Below are 13,035 nucleotides of genomic sequence, written 5' to 3' on the forward strand. Positions count from 1 at the left end.
TCAGTGAAGAGCAGCCAGGCACATTATAGCTAGTTTTACTTGTAAGTGGGGTTGGAAACGCTTTTCAGGCTCAGTACTGGGCTCAAAACATGCAGCCCTGAGGTCTCTCATGATAGCAGGTGGTTAAATAGAAATTCGCTGCTCAGCTGACCCGGTAGGAGCAAACGTATGCCAAAAATCTAAGCAGAATGAGCTTTTCAGTGAATAGCAGCCAGGCACATTTTAGCTAGCTTTACTTGTAAGTGGGGTTGGAAATGCTTTTCAGGCTCAGTACTGGGCTCAAAAGATGCAGCTCTGAGGTCTCTCATGATAGCAGGTGGTTAAATAGAAATTCGCTGCTCAACTGACCCGGCTGGAGCAAACGTATGCCAAAAATGTACACAGAATGAGCTTTTCAGTGAATAGCAGCCAGGCACATTTTAGCTAGTTTTACTTGTAAGTGGGGTTGGAAACGCTTTTCAGGATCAGTACTGGGCACAAAACATGCAGCCCTGAGGTCTCTCATGATAGCAGGTGGTTAAATAGAAATTCGCTCCTGGGCTGACCCGGCAGGAGCAAACGTATGCCAAAAATGTACACAGAATGAGCTTTTCAGTGAAGAGCAGCCTGGCACATTTTAGCTAGTTTTACTTGTAAGTGGGGTTGGAAACGCTTTTCAGGCTCAGTACTGGGCTCAAAACATGCAGCCCTGAGGTCTCTCGGGATAGCAGGTGGTTAAATAGAAATTTGCTGCTCAGCTGACCCTGTAGGAGCAAACGTATGCCAAAAATTTAAGCAGAATGAGCTTTTCAGTGAATAGCAGCCAGGCACATTTTAGCTAGTTTTACTTGGAAGTGGGGTTGGAAATGCTTTTCAGGCTCATTACTGGGCTCAAAAAATGCAGCTCTGAGGTCTCTCCTGATAGGAGGTAGTTAAGTAGAACTTCGCTGCTCAGCTGACCCAGCAGGAGCAAATGTATGCCAAAAATGTACGCAGAATGAGCTTTTCAGTGAAGAGACGCCAGGCACATTCTAGCAAGTTTTATTGTAAGTGGGGTTGCAAACGCTTTTCAGGCTCAGTACTGCGCTCAAAAGATGCAGCCCTGAGGTCTATCATGATAGCAGGTGGTTAAGTAGAAATTTGCCACTTGGCTGACCCAGCAGGAGCAAACGTATGCCAAAAATGTACACAGAATGAGCTTTTCAGTGAATAGCAGTCAGGCACATTTTAGCTAGTTTTACTTGTAAGTGGGGTTGGAAACTCTTTCAAGGATCAGTACTGGGCTCAAAACATGCAGCCCTGAGGTCTCTCATGATAGCAGGTGGTTAAGTAGAAATTTGCCACTTGGCTGACCCAGCAGGAGCAAACGTATACCAAAAATGTACACAGAATGAGCTTTTCAGTGAATAGCAGCCAGGCACATTTTAGCTAGTTTTACTTGTACGTGGGGTTGGAAGCGCTTTTCAGGATCTGTACTGGGCTCAAAAGATGCAGCTCTGAGTTCTCTCATGATAGCAGGTGGTTAAATAGAAATTCGCTGCTCAACTGACCCGGCTGGAGCAAACGTATGCCAAAAATGTACGCAGAATGAGCTTTTCAGTATAGAGCAGCCAGGCACATTTTAGCTAGTTTTACTTGTAAGTGGGGTTGGAAACGCTTTTCAGGCTCAGTACTGGGCTCAAAACATGCAGCCCTGAGGTCTCTCGTGATAGCAGGTGGTTAAATAGAAATTTGCTGCTCAGCTGACCCGGTAGGAGCAAACGTATGCCAAAAATGTAAGCAGAATAAGCTTTTCAGTGAATAGCAGCCAGGCACATTTTAGCTAGTTTTACTTGTAAGTGGGGTTGGAAATGCTTTTCAGGATCAGTACTGGGCTCAAAACATGCAGCCCTGAGGTCTCTCATGATAGCAGGTGGTTAAATAGAAATTCGCTGCTCAACTGACCCGGCAGGAGCAAACGTATGCCAAAAATGTACGCAGAATGAGCTTTTCAGTGAAGAGCAGCCAGGCACATTTTAGCTAGTTTTACTTGTAAGTGGGGTTGGAAACGCTTTTCAGGCTCAGTACTGGGCTCAAAACATGCAGCCCTGAGGTCTCTCGTGATAGCAGGTGGTTAAATAGAAATTTGCTGCTCAGCTGACCCGGTAGGAGCAAACGTATGCCAAAAATGTAAGCAGAAGGAGCTTTTCAGTGAATAGCAACCAGGCACATTTTAGCTAGTTTTACTCTTAAGTGGGGTTGGAAACGCTTTTCAGGATCAGTACTGGGCTCAAAACATGCAGCCCTGAGGTCTCTCATGATAGCAGGTGGTTACATAGAAATTCGCTGCTCAGCTGACCCGGCAGGAGCAAACGTATGCCAAAAATGTACGCAGAATGAGCTTTTCAGTGAACAGCAGCCAGGCACATTTTAACTAGTTTTACTTGTAAGTGGGGTTGGAAACGCTTTTCAGGCTCAGTACTGGGCTCAAAACATGCAGCCCTGAGGTCTCTCATGATAGCAGGAGGTTAAATAGAAATTCGCTGCTCAGCTGACCCGGTAGGAGCAAACGTATGCCAAAAATTTAAGCAGAATGAGCTTTTCAGTGAATAGCAGCCAGGCACAATCTAGCAAGTTTTACTTGTAAGTGGGGGATGGAAACGCTTTTCAGGCTCAGTACTGCGCTCAAAAGATGCAGCCCTGAGGTCTCTCGTGATAGCAGGTGGTTAAGTAGAAATTTGCCTCTTGGCTGACCCAGCAGGAGCAAACGTATATCAAAAATGTACACAGAATGAGCTTTTCAGTGAATAGCAGCCAGGCACATTTTAGCTAGTTTTACTTGTAAGTGGGGTTGGAAACGCTTTTCAGGATCAGTACTGGGCTCAAAACATGCAGCCCTGAGGTCTCTCATGATAGCAGGTGGTTAAATAGAAATTTGCTGCTCAGCTGACCCAGCAGGAGCAAACTCATGCCAAAAATGTACGCAGAATGAGCTTTTCAGTGAAGAGCAGCCAGGCACATTTTAGCTAGTTTTACTTGTAAGTGGGGTTGGAAACGCTTTTCAGGCTCAGTACTGGGCTCAAAACATGCAGCCCTCAGGTCTCTCGTGATAGCAGGTGGTTAAATAGAAATTCGCTGCTCAGCTGACCCGGTAGGAGCAAACGTATGCCAAAAATGTAAGCAGAATGAGCTTTTCAGTGAATAGCAGCCAGGCACATTTTAGCTAGCTTTACTTGTAAGTGGGGTTGGAAATGCTTTTCAGGCTCAGTACTGGGCTCAAAAGATGCAGCTCTGAGGTCTCTCATGATAGCAGGTGGTTAAATAGAAATTCGCTGCTCAACTGACCCGGCTGGAGCAAACGTATGCCAAAAATTGAAACAGAATGAGCTTTTCAGTGAATAGCAGCCAGGCACATTTTAGCTAGTTTTACTTGTAAGTGGGGTTGGAAACGCTTTTCAGGATCAGTACTGGGCACAAAACATGCAACCCTGAGGTCTCTCATGATAGCAGGTGGTTAAATAGAAATACGCTCCTGGGCTGACCCGGCAGGAGCAAACGTATGCCAAAAATGTACACAGAATGAGCTTTTCAGTGAAGAGCAGCCTGGCACATTTTAGCTAGTTTTACTTGTAAGTGGGGTTGGAAACACTTTTCAGGCTCATTACTGGGCTCAAAACATGCAGCCCTGAGGTCTCTCGTGATAGCAGGTGGTTAAATAGAAATTTGCTGCTCAGCTGACCCGGAAGGAGCAAACGTATGCCAAAAATGTAAGCAGACCGAGCTTTTCAGTGAATAGCAGCCAGGCACATTTTAGCTAGTTTTACTTGTAAGTGTGGTTGGAAATGCTTTTCAGGCTCAGTACGGGCTCAAAAGATGCAGCTCTGAGGTCTCTCCTGATAGGAGGTAGTTAAGTAGAACTTCGCTGCTTAGCTGACCCAGCAGGAGCAAATGTATGCCAAAAATGTATGCAGAATGAGCTTTTCAGTGAATAGCAGCCAGGTACATTTTAGCTAGTTTTACTTGTAAGTGGGGTTGGAAGCGCTTTTCAGGATCTGTACTGGGCTCAAAAACATGCAGCCCTGAGGTCTCTCATGATAGCAGGTGTTTAAATAGAAATTCGCTGCTCAGCTGACCCGGCAGGAGCAAACGTATGCCAAAAATGTACGCTGAATAAGCATTTCAGTGAAGAGCAGCCAGGCACATTTTAGCTAGTTTTACTTGTAAGTGGGGTTGAAAACGCTTGTCAGGCTCAGTACTGGGCTCAAAACATGCAGGCATGAGGTCTCTCAGGATAGCAGGTGGTTAAATAGAAATTCGCTGCTCAGCTGACCCGGCAGGAGCAAATGTATGCCAAAAATGTACGCAGAATGAGCTTTTCAGTGAAGAGCAGCCAGGCACATTTTAGCTAGTTTTACTTGTAAGTGGGGTTGGAAGCGCTTTTCAGGCTCAGTACTGGGCTCAAAACATGCAGCCCTGAGGTCTCTCATGATAGCAGGTGGTTAAATAGAAATTTGCTGCTCAGCTGACCCGGTAGGAGCAAACGTATGCCAAAAATGTAAGCAGAAGGAGCTTTTCAGTGAATAGCAACCAGGCACATTTTAGCTAGTTTTACTCTTAAGTGGGGTTGGAAACGCTTTTCAGGATCAGTACTGGGCTCAAAACATGCAGCCCTGAGGTCTCTCATGATAGCAGGTATTTAAATAGAAATTTGCTGCTCAGCTGACCCGGTAGGAGCAAATGTATGCCAAAAATGTAAGCAGAATGAGCTTTTCAGTGAATAGCAGCCAGGCACATTTTAGCTAGCTTTACTTGTAAGTGGGGTTGGAAACGCTTTTCAGGCTCAGTACTGGGCTCAAAACATGCAGCCCTGAGGTCTCTCATGATAGCAGGTGGTTAAATAGAAATTCGCTGCTCAGCTGACCCGGCAGGAGCAAACGTATGCCAAAAATATACGCAGAATGAGCTTTTCAGTGAAGAGCAGCCAGGCACATTTTAGCTAGTTTTACTTGTAAGTGGGGTTGGAAACGCTTTTCAGGCTCAGTACTGCGCTCAAAAGATGCAGCCCTGAGGTCTCTCATGATAGCAGGTGGTTAAGTAGAAATTTGCCTCTTGGCTGACCCAGCAGGAGCAAACGTATATCAAAAATGGACACAGAATGAGCTTTTCAGTGAATAGCAGCCAGGCACATTTTAGCTAGTTTTACTTGTAAGTGGGGTTGGAAACGCTTTTCAGGATCAGTACTGGGCTCAAAACATGCAGCCCTGAGGTCTCTCATGATAGCAGGTGGTTAAATAGAAATTTGCTGCTCAGCTGACCCAGCAGGAGCAAACTTATGCCAAAAATGTACGCAGAATGAGCTTTTCAGTGAAGAGCAGCCAGGCACATTATAGCTAGTTTTACTTGTAAGTGGGGTTGGAAACGCTTTTCAGGATCAGTACTGGGCTCAAAACATGCAGCCCTGAGGTCTCTCATGATAGCAGGTGGTTAAATAGAAATTCGCTGCTCAGCTGACCCGGTAGGAGCAAACGTATGCCAAAAATCTAAGCAGAATGAGCTTTTCAGTGAATAGCAGCCAGGCACATTTTAGCTAGCTTTACTTGTAAGTGGGGTTGGAAATGCTTTTCAGGCTCAGTACTGGGCTCAAAAGATGCAGCTCTGAGGTCTCTCATGATAGCAGGTGGTTAAATAGAAATTCGCTGCTCAACTGACCCGGCTGGAGCAAACGTATGCCAAAAATGTACACAGAATGAGCTTTTCAGTGAATAGCAGCCAGGCACATTTTAGCTAGTTTTACTTGTAAGTGGGGTTGGAAACGCTTTTCAGGATCAGTACTGGGCACAAAACATGCAGCCCTGAGGTCTCTCATGATAGCAGGTGGTTAAATAGAAATTCGCTCCTGGGCTGACCCGGCAGGAGCAAACGTATGCCAAAAATGTACACAGAATGAGCTTTTCAGTGAAGAGCAGCCTGGCACATTTTAGCTAGTTTTACTTGTAAGTGGGGTTGGAAACGCTTTTCAGGCTCAGTACTGGGCTCAAAGCATGCAGCCCTGAGGTCTCTCGGGATAGCAGGTGGTTAAATAGAAATTTGCTGCTCAGCTGACCCTGTAGGAGCAAACGTATGCCAAAAATTTAAGCAGAATGAGCTTTTCAGTGAATAGCAGCCAGGCACATTTTAGCTAGTTTTACTTGGAAGTGGGGTTGGAAATGCTTTTCAGGCTCATTACTGGGCTCAAAAAATGCAGCTCTGAGGTCTCTCCTGATAGGAGGTAGTTAAGTAGAACTTCGCTGCTCAGCTGACCCAGCAGGAGCAAATGTATGCCAAAAATGTAAGCAGAATGAGCTTTTCAGTGAATAGCAGCCAGGCACATTTTAGCTAGCTTTACTTGTAAGTGGGGTTGGAAATGCTTTTCAGGCTCAGTACTGGGCTCAAAAGATGCAGCTCTGAGGTCTCTCATGATAGCAGGTGGTTAAATAGAAATTCGCTGCTCAACAGACCCGGCTGGAGCAAACGTATGCCAAAAATGTAAGCAGAATGAGCTTTTCAGTGAAGAGCAGCCAGACACATTTTAGCTAGTTTTACTTGTAAGTGGGGTTGGAAACGCTTTTCAGGCTCAGTACTGGGCTCAAAACATGCAGCCCTGATTTCTCTCGTGATAGCAGGTGGTTAAATAGAAATTTGCTGCTCAGCTGACCCGGTAGGAGCAAATGTATGCCAAAAATGTAAGCAGAATGAGCTTTTCAGTGAATAGCAGCCAGGCACATTTTAGCTAGCTTTACTTGTAAGTGGGGTTGGAAATGCTTTTCAGGCTCAGTACTGGGCTCAAAAGATGCAGCTCTGAGGTCTCTCATGATAGCAGGTGGTTAAATAGAAATTCGCTGCTCAACAGACCCGGCTGGAGCAAACGTATGCCAAAAATGTAAGCAGAATGAGCTTTTCAGTGAAGAGCAGCCAGACACATTTTAGCTAGTTTTACTTGTAAGTGGGGTTGGAAACGCTTTTCAGGCTCAGTACTGGGCTCAAAACATGCAGCCCTGATTTCTCTCGTGATAGCAGGTGGTTAAATAGAAATTTGCTGCTCAGCTGACCCGGTAGGAGCAAACGTATGCCAAAAATGTAAGCAGAAGGAGCTTTTCAGTGAATAGCAACCAGGCACATTTTAGCTAGTTTTACTCTTAAGTGGGGTTGGAAACGCTTTTCAGGATCAGTACTGGGCTCAAAACATGCAGCCCTGAGGTCTCTCATGATAGCAGGTGGTTAAATAGAAATTCGCTGCTCAGCTGACCCGGCAGGAGCAAACGTATGCCAAAAATATACGCAGAATGAGCTTTTCAGTGAAGAGCAGCCAGGCACATTTTAGCTAGTTTTACTTGTAAGTGGGGTTGGAAACGCTTTTCAGGCTCAGTACTGCGCTCAAAAGATGCAGCCCTGAGGTCTCTCATGATAGCAGGTGGTTAAGTAGAAATTTGCCTCTTGGCTGACCCAGCAGGAGCAAACGTATATCAAAAATGTACACAGAATGAGCTTTTCAGTGAATAGCAGCCAGGCACATTTTAGCTAGTTTTACTTGTAAGTGGGGTTGGAAACGCTTTTCAGGATCAGTACTGGGCTCAAAACATGCAGCCCTGAGGTCTCTCATGATAGCAGGTGGTTAAATAGAAATTTGCTGCTCAGCTGACCCAGCAGGTGCAAACTTATGCCAAAAATGTACCCAGAATGAGCTTTTCAGTGAAGAGCAGCCAGGCACATTATAGCTAGTTTTACTTGTAAGTGGGGTTGGAAACGCTTTTCAGGCTCAGTACTGGGCTCAAAACATGCAGCCCTGAGGTCTCTCATGATAGCAGGTGGTTAAATAGAAATTCGCTGCTCAGCTGACCCGGTAGGAGCAAACGTATGCCAAAAATCTAAGCAGAATTAGCTTTTCAGTGAATAGCAGCCAGGCACATTTTAGCTAGCTTTACTTGTAAGTGGGGTTGGAAATGCTTTTCAGGCTCAGTACTGGGCTCAAAAGATGCAGCTCTGAGGTCTCTCATGATAGCAGGTGGTTAAATAGAAATTCGCTGCTCAACTGACCCGGCTGGAGCAAACGTATGCCAAAAATGTACACAGAATGAGCTTTTCAGTGAATAGCAGCCAGGCACATTTTAGCTAGTTTTACTTGTAAGTGGGGTTGGAAACGCTTTTCAGGATCAGTACTGGGCACAAAACATGCAGCCCTGAGGTCTCTCATGATAGCAGGTGGTTAAATAGAAATTCGCTCCTGGGCTGACCCGGCAGGAGCAAACGTATGCCAAAAATGTACACAGAATGAGCTTTTCAGTGAAGAGCAGCCTGGCACATTTTAGCTAGTTTTACTTGTAAGTGGGGTTGGAAACGCTTTTCAGGCTCAGTACTGGGCTCAAAACATGCAGCCCTGAGGTCTCTCGGGATAGCAGGTGGTTAAATAGAAATTTGCTGCTCAGCTGACCCTGTAGGAGCAAACGTATGCCAAAAATTTAAGCAGAATGAGCTTTTCAATGAATAGCAGCCAGGCACATTTTAGCTAGTTTTACTTGGAAGTGGGGTTGGAAATGCTTTTCAGGCTCATTACTGGGCTCAAAAAATGCAGCTCTGAGGTCTCTCCTGATAGGAGGTAGTTAAGTAGAACTTCGCTGCTCAGCTGACCCAGCAGGAGCAAATGTATGCCAAAAATGTACGCAGAATGAGCTTTTCAGTGAAGAGCAGCCAGGCACATTCTAGCAAGTTTTACTTGTAACTGGGGTTGCAAACGCTTTTCATGCTCAGTACTGCGCTCAAAAGATGCAGCCCTGAGGTCTATCATGATAGCAGGTGATTAAGTAGAAATTTGCCACTTGGCTGACCCAGCAGGCGCAAACGTATGGCAAAAATGTACACAGAATGAGCTTTTCAGTGAATAGCAGCCAGGCACACTTTAGCTAGTTTTACTTGTAAGTGGTGTTGGAAGCGCTTTTCAGGATCAGTACTGTGCTCAAAACATGCAGCCCTGAGGTCTCTCATGATAGCAGGTTGTTAAATAGAAATTTGCTGCTCAGCTGACCCGGCAGGAGCAAACGTATGCCAAAAATGTACGCAGAATGAGCTTTTCAGTGAAGAGCAGCCAGGCACATTTTAGCTAGTTTTACTTGTAAGTGGGGTTGGAAACGCTTTTCAGGCTCAGTACTGGGCTCAAAACATGCAGGCCTGAGTTCTCTCATGATAGCAGGTGGTTAAATAGAATTTCGCTGCTCAGCTGACCCGGCAGGAGCAAATGTATGCCAAAAATGTACGCAGAATGAGCTTTTCAGTGAAGAGCAGCCAGGCACATTTTAGCTAGTTTTACTTGTAAGTGGGGTTGGAAACGCTTTTCAGGCTCAGTACTGGGCTCAAAACATGCAGCCCTGAGGTCTCTCATGATAGCAGGTGGTTAAATAGAAATTCGCTGCTCAGCTGACCCGGTAGGAGCAAACATATGCCAAAAATGTAAGCAGAATGAGCTTTTCAGTGAATAGCAGCCAGGCACATTTTAGCTAGATTTACTTGTAAGTGGGGTTGGAAATGCTTTTCAGGCTCAGTACTGGGCTCAAAAGATGCAGCTCTGAGGTCTCTCCTGATAGGAGGTAGTTAAGTAGAACTTCGCTGCTCAGCTGACCCGGCAGGAGCAAATGTATGCCAAAAATGTACACAGAATGAGCTTTTCAGTAAAGAGCAGCCAGGCACATTTTAGCTAGTTTTACTTGTAAGTGGGGTTGGAAACGCTTTTAAGGATCAGTACTGGGCTCAAAAGATGCAGCTCTGAGGTCTCTCCTGGTATGAGGTAGTTAAGTAGAACTTCGCTGCTCAGCTGACCCGGCAGGAGCAAATGTATGCCAAAAATGTACGCAGAGCAGCCAGGCACATTCTAGCAAGTTTTACTTGGAAGTGGGGTTGGAAACGCTTTTCAGGCTCAATACTGCGCTCAAAAGATGCAGCCCTGAGGTCTCTCATGAAAGCAGGTGGTTAAGTAGAAATTTGCCACTTGGCTGACCCAGCAGGAGCAAACGTATGCCAAAAATGTACACAGAATGAGCTTTTCAGTGAATAGCAGTCAGGCACATTTTAGCTAGTTTTACTTGTAAGTGGGGTTGGAAACTCTTTCAAGGATCAGTACTGGGCTCAAAACATGCAGCCCTGAGGTCTCTCATGATAGCAGGTGGTTAAGTAGAAATTTGCCACTTGGCTGACCCAGCAGGAGCAAACGTATACCAAAAATGTACACAGAATGAGCTTTTCAGTGAATAGCAGCCAGGCACATTTTAGCTAGTTTTACTTGTACGTGGGGTTGGAAGCGCTTTTCAGGATCTGTACTGGGCTCAAAAGATGCATCTCTGAGTTCTCTCATGATAGCAGGTGGTTAAATAGAAATTCGCTGCTCAACTGACCCGGCTGGAGCAAATGTATGCCAAAAATGTACGCAGAATGAGCTTTTCAGTATAGAGCAGCCAGGCACATTTTAGCTAGTTTTACTTGTAAGTGGGGTTGGAAACGCTTTTCAGGCTCAGTACTGGGCTCAAAACATGCAGCCCTGAGGTCTCTCGTGATAGCAGGTGGTTAAATAGAAATTTGCTGCTCAGCTGACCCGGTAGGAGCAAACGTATGCCAAAAATGTAAGCAGAATAAGCTTTTCAGTGAATAGCAGCCAGGCACATTTTAGCTAGTTTTACTTGTAAGTGGGGTTGGAAATGCTTTTCAGGATCAGTACTGGGCTCAAAACATGCAGCCCTGAGGTCTCTCATGATAGCAGGTGGTTAAATAGAAATTCGCTGCTCAACTGACCCGGCAGGAGCAAACGTATGCCAAAAATGTACGCAGAATGAGCTTTTCAGTGAAGAGCAGCCAGGCACATTTTAGCTAGTTTTACTTGTAAGTGGGGTTGGAAACGCTTTTCAGGCTCAGTACTGGGCTCAAAACATGCAGCCCTGAGGTCTCTCGTGATAGCAGGTGGTTAAATAGAAATTTGCTGCTCAGCTGACCCGGTAGGAGCAAACGTATGCCAAAAATGTAAGCAGAAGGAGCTTTTCAGTGAATAGCAACCAGGCACAATCTAGCAAGTTTTACTTGTAAGTGGGGATGGAAACGCTTTTCAGGCTCAGTACTGCGCTCAAAAGATGCAGCCCTGAGGTCTCTCGTGATAGCAGGTGGTTAAGTAGAAATTTGCCTCTTGGCTGACCCAGCAGGAGCAAACGTATATCAAAAATGTACACAGAATGAGCTTTTCAGTGAATAGCAGCCAGGCACATTTTAGCTAGTTTTACTTGTAAGTGGGGTTGGAAACGCTTTTCAGGATCAGTACTGGGCTCAAAACATGCAGCCCTGAGGTCTCTCATGATAGCAGGTGGTTAAATAGAAATTTGCTGCTCAGCTGACCCAGCAGGAGCAAACTCATGCCAAAAATGTACGCAGAATGAGCTTTTCAGTGAAGAGCAGCCAGGCACATTTTAGCTAGTTTTACTTGTAAGTGGGGTTGGAAACGCTTTTCAGGCTCAGTACTGGGCTCAAAACATGCAGCCCTCAGGTCTCTCATGATAGCAGGTGGTTAAATAGAAATTCGCTGCTCAGCTGACCCGGTAGGAGCAAACGTATGCCAAAAATGTAAGCAGAATGAGCTTTTCAGTGAATAGCAGCCAGGCACATTTTAGCTAGCTTTACTTGTAAGTGGGGTTGGAAATGCTTTTCAGGCTCAGTACTGGGCTCAAAAGATGCAGCTCTGAGGTCTCTCATGATAGCAGGTGGTTAAATAGAAATTCGCTGCTCAACTGACCCGGCTGGAGCAAACGTATGCCAAAAATTGAAACAGAATGAGCTTTTCAGTGAATAGCAGCCAGGCACATTTTAGCTAGTTTTACTTGTAAGTGGGGTTGGAAACGCTTTTCAGGATCAGTACTGGGCACAAAACATGCAACCCTGAGGTCTCTCATGATAGCAGGTGGTTAAATAGAAATACGCTCCTGGGCTGACCCGGCAGGAGCAAACGTATGCCAAAAATGTACACAGAATGAGCTTTTCAGTGAAGAGCAGCCTGGCATATTTTAGCTAGTTTTACTTGTAAGTGGGGTTGGAAACACTTTTCGGGCTCATTACTGGGCTCAAAACATGCAGCCCTGAGGTCTCTCGTGATAGCAGGTGGTTAAATAGAAATTTGCTGCTCAGCTGACCCGGAAGGAGCAAACGTATGCCAAAAATGTAAGCAGACCGAGCTTTTCAGTGAATAGCAGCCAGGCACATTTTAGCTAGTTTTACTTGTAAGTGTGGTTGGAAATGCTTTTCAGGCTCAGTACGGGCTCAAAAGATGCAGCTCTGAGGTCTCTCCTGATAGGAGGTAGTTAAGTAGAACTTCGCTGCTTAGCTGACCCAGCAGGAGCAAATGTATGTCAAAAATGTATGCAGAATGAGCTTTTCAGTGAATAGCAGCCAGGTACATTTTAGCTAGTTTTACTTGTAAGTGGGGTTGGAAGCGCTTTTCAGGATCTGTACTGGGCTCAAAAACATGCAGCCCTGAGGTCTCTCATGATAGCAGGTGGTTAAATAGAAATTCGCTGCTCAGCTGACCCGGCAGGAGCAAACGTATGCCAAAAATGTACGCTGAATAAGCATTTCAGTGAAGAGCAGCCAGGCACATTTTAGCTAGTTTTACTTGTAAGTGGGGTTGAAAACGCTTGTCAGGCTCAGTACTGGGCTCAAAACATGCAGGCATGAGGTCTCTCAGGATAGCAGGTGGTTAAATATAAATTCGCTGCTCAGCTGACCCGGCAGGAGCAAATGTATGCCAAAAATGTACGCAGAATGAGCTTTTCAGTGAAGAGCAGCCAGGCACATTTTAGCTAGTTTTACTTGTAAGTGGGGTTGGAAATGCTTTTCAGGCTCAGTACTGGGCTCAAAACATGCAGCCCTGAGGTCTCTCATGATAGCAGGTATTTAAATAGAAATTTGCTGCTCAGCTGACCCGGTAGGAGCAAATGTATGCCAAAAATGTAAGCAGAATGAGCTTTTCAGTGAATAGCAGCCAGGCACATTTTAGCTAGCTTTACTTGTAAGTGGGGT

This window comes from Lissotriton vulgaris, chromosome 7, assembly GCF_964263255.1.
Source record: "Lissotriton vulgaris chromosome 7, aLisVul1.2, whole genome shotgun sequence".
Lineage (NCBI taxonomy): Eukaryota > Metazoa > Chordata > Amphibia > Caudata > Salamandridae > Lissotriton > Lissotriton vulgaris.